At 49.3% G+C, this 3952-nt stretch overlaps 1 long non-coding RNA gene across 1 annotated transcript in view; it reads right to left on the bottom strand.

Moving 5' to 3' along the window:
• LOC111726425 overlaps nt 1-1405 on the bottom strand; it is a 127295-nt gene extending 125890 nt beyond the window's left edge. The window contains exon 1 of the long non-coding RNA XR_002774196.1: nt 1264-1405. This is a non-coding gene — a long non-coding RNA (uncharacterized LOC111726425). The remainder of the gene's footprint in view (nt 1-1263) is intronic.
• Nucleotides 1406-3952: the final 2547 nt, after the last annotated feature.

Here is a 3952-nt window from a genome sequence, read left to right as displayed (position 1 = left end):
CCGGGGCCCGGAGGACTGCTGGGGGTGGCGGGGGCCCGCCACGGTCCGCCCCTCCCCCATGGCTGGGGGGAGGGGTAGTTGCTTCCCAATCGGTCCCTCCCCTGCGCCCCAGGGAGCCGAGTCCCAAACCAACCCCTCCCCCACGGAGCGGAGACTTCAGCCCCACCCCTCCCCCACGGCGCCTGGAGAGGACCCGAGTCCAAGCCCTGCCCTTCCCCCACGGCGGGAGGACCTGCGACCCTAGTCCCTCACCTCAACCCCACCCTTCCCCCCCCCCACGCCGCGTGGACGAGGGGAACCCGGATCTCTTCCTACTTGCTCCAATCCTTGCCCCTTCCGCGTGTCTTCCTTGGGGACAGAGAGGAACCCCGGCCTAATCCCACCCAAACCCAGCCTTTCCACGGTTGCCTAGAGGGGACAGGAACCCAGGCCACCCCCGCAGATTCCAAGGGGTTGGAAAACCCAGGACACTGCTAAAGTGTTACCCTCCCCCACCTCAAAAAAGAAGCCGCCCTGCTGGCCTAACAGAAAACCCAGTAATCTGCCCCAGGGTGTGTCCCTCAAAACCAGGGGCTTGGGAAGACACCCCAATCGTCTTCCCATACACTTCAGAAAGTGGGACTCAGGCGGAGCCTCGACCTTTGCAAGACATCTCCCGGGAAGAGCCAGAAATGTTAGGGAGGAACTCAGACACACGGGTAGGCACCAGGAACTCGGTGTGGGGACCTGGGGGTGCTTTGGGGGAACTTGGGCCCTCGGACCTCCTTTCCCCAACCATACCCACCCTCAGGCTTTTGCAAAGTGTTTTAGGTTGCCACGGCTTACATGGCCCACCCCGGTGCACCCACGTCCCCAGCGCTCCTTCCCTCCACTTCGATGACGACTCCCCACTACTCGCGGCCTTAATTCAATTAAACAAATGTCTGCTCACCCTCCCCAGCACCTTTAGAGTCTGTCTTGTTAAATATTTTTTAAATAAGTTCGCCCCTCCCTTTGGTATCTAATGAGCTTCATGCTCAGAGCCCAGTACACTCAGCAATTTAAACTATAACCTCACTTGCTCCTGCCTAGAACACTAGACTATTTGTTCTTCTGCTTGTTGGGGGCAGGGGGGACCCGAGGTGAGTTTTTAAGGGGCCAGTCCTCCATCAAAAAGGCGGACCCAGAAATTACCCTGCGAAATATTGCTGTAAAACGTCAATGATGTAAAACGACTGTTGCTACACCATTATTAGAGCACATCAATAAAAAATACACACTTACACAGTCTCCATAATTGTGAATCAGCAGAATAGATTGTGTCTTATTATGTATCAGTTGCCTTTCAAGGCCCCCCCAAAAGGACTTGGTGGGGCCTTGCCTTGAGCCTGCCCTTCGTTGCTCCCGGGCTCCCTGGGCTTGTGCAGACTGATGCTGAGGTATTACATGCAATCGAAAAACGAAGGGTGCAATAGAAAACCCGAGCGAGCTCCTGATGCAACTCTGCCCTGGTTACACGTGCTTCCCTTCCCCCACCGCCGGCTGGTGGGAGCGCTGCGTTTTTTCCGCCTGTAGGGTCACATTGTGGTTGATTGATTCTTCTTTCGCCTTGCTCAGTCATTCAGATTTGGAAAGTAAATAACAAGTTGACATCATTACAGCTCTCGGCTTCACGGGGACGCGGCCCTCGGCTACCGCACACTCCCGAGTAGCCGCGCGGCTAAACCGGCGCCCTGGCCTGCCAGCCGCCCTCATCCCCTAGCTGTTGGAAATTCCAAGCCGAGCTTGGTTAAAAGGCCTCTTTGTGTGTTTGGATAATTTGACAGATACCGATACCAATCCTTTAAAGTACGGGAAAAAGGTAGAAATCCTCACTCTGAAGCTGGAGCCCAGGGTGGCCGGGTTTTACGGATGATCTCTGAAAACTAACAAAGCGAGAGTGCTCAGAATCCATCTTGCCTGCTTGATCAAGTCCCGGTAATCCCACTGCTGTCCTCGCGGGTAAGGAGTCAAGCGCGTTTCACGCGGATTCACAGCCCGCACCCCCCACCCCCCAAGGGACAGTGTGAGGCCTAAGACGGGAGAAGAGACCTCTTGTGTTTATCATGAAATCACCAGTATTTCTCTTTCTGAAATGCTGGAGGACTGGTAGGGAGGTGGTCAATTAGACTGTTGGTTCCAACGTTTTGGTGATTTTTCAAATGTGCAGTCGTATAAGATGGGAAGTAGAGCGGGTTAACAGTGATTTCCAGGGACACCCACTGCACTGTATATATTACTTTATTCCTGACAAGGGAAGGGGAAACAAAAATTTGCTTGCCACAAATGCCATTAGCACTCTCCATAAATAGTTCCCAAAATTTTAACTAAAAGGCAGTCAGGACAGCAAAGGCAATTCATCCTTTTTAGCAAACAGTGCTGGAACAATCGGACATCATACATTAAAAAAAAATAAAAAATTTAAAAAGTAGAAACTCTAGGCATAAACTTTATACCTTTCACCAAAAAATTAATGAAAATTAACTTAAACTAGGTCGTAGACCTAATGATAAAGGGTTAAACTATAAAACTGTGAAAGGATAACAGGAGAAAATCCAGATGACCTTGGGTTTGGCAAATGCCTGTTTAGGTGGGATGCCAAAAACATGGTGTATGAAAGACAAAAACAGTGACAAGTCGGGCATCATTGAACTTTTTAAAGTCTGCGGAAGATACTGTAAATAGAATAAAAAGACATGTCATGTATTGGGAGAAAATACTTGCAGGTCCGTACCTGGTAAAGGATTGGATTCAAAACGTACGAAGAGTTCTTAAAACTCCACAATAAGAAAACAACCCAATTAAACAAAGAGCAGAAGATCAGAAAAGAAACATCATCAAAGGGATATGCAGATGACAGATAGGCATATGGAAAGAGGCTGAGACATCATATATCACCAGGGAATTGCAAAATTAAAATAGCAATGAGATGCCACTACGTAAATGAGACTGGCTAAAATTCAAAAAACTGACAATAACAAATGCTGACAGGATGCGGAGCACCAGGAGGTCTCACTCGTTGCTGGTGAGAATATGAAATTGTGGTCCAGCTACTCCGGAAAACAGTCTGGCAGCTTCCTATGAAGCTCAACACGATCTTACCCTGTATATGATCCAGCGATCACCTTCCTGGCTATTTATCCAAGTAAGTTGAAATCTGCATCTAGGTAAAAGCCTGTACGCAGATGTTCAGGGCAGCTTTACTCATAGTCACCCAGCCCTAGAATCAAGCACAATGTCCTGTAATAGGTGGAGGGTGAACTAATGGTGGTATATCTATGCAGTGGAATATTATTCAGCACTGAAAAAGAGATGAGCTATAGAGCCACAAAAGCACATGGCAGGACTTTAAGTGTTACTAAGTAACAAAAGGCAGGTACAGAAGGCTACATCCTGTATACAGTTTCCACAAAGTGGAAAACGGGAAACTGCAGAGACAGTGGAAAGGTCAGAGGTGGCCCAAGAGTTCCAGGGGAAGAGGGGGTGAGGAGCTGGAGCACAGAGGATATTTAGGGCAGTGGAACTATTAATACTGGAATGTTGGATACATGTGATTATGCATTTGTCAAAATTCGCAGAATGTACCACACAGAGTAAACCCTACTGTAAACTATGGGCTTTAATTAACAATAACAAATCTGGCTCGGCGCCTGTGGCTCAAGTGGCTAAGGCGCCAGCCACGCACCCCTGAGCTGGCAGGTTCAAATCCAGCTTGGGCCCGACAAACAACAATGATGGCTGCAACCAAAAAAAAAAAAAAAAAAAAAATAGCCGGGCGTTGTGGTGGGCACCTGTAATCCCAGCTACTTGGGAGGTGGAGGCAGGAGACTCACAGAAGACTCGCTTGAGCCCAGAAGTTGGAGGTTGCTGTGAGCTGTGATGCCATGACACTCTACCCAGGGTGACAGCTTGAGGCTCTGTCTCAAAAAAAAAA

The sequence above is a fragment of the Otolemur garnettii genome, unplaced genomic scaffold (assembly GCF_000181295.1).
Source record: "Otolemur garnettii isolate 467f Iridium unplaced genomic scaffold, OtoGar3 scaffold00065, whole genome shotgun sequence".
NCBI lineage: Eukaryota > Metazoa > Chordata > Mammalia > Primates > Galagidae > Otolemur > Otolemur garnettii.
This window is presented reverse-complemented; position numbering and strand designations above follow the sequence as displayed.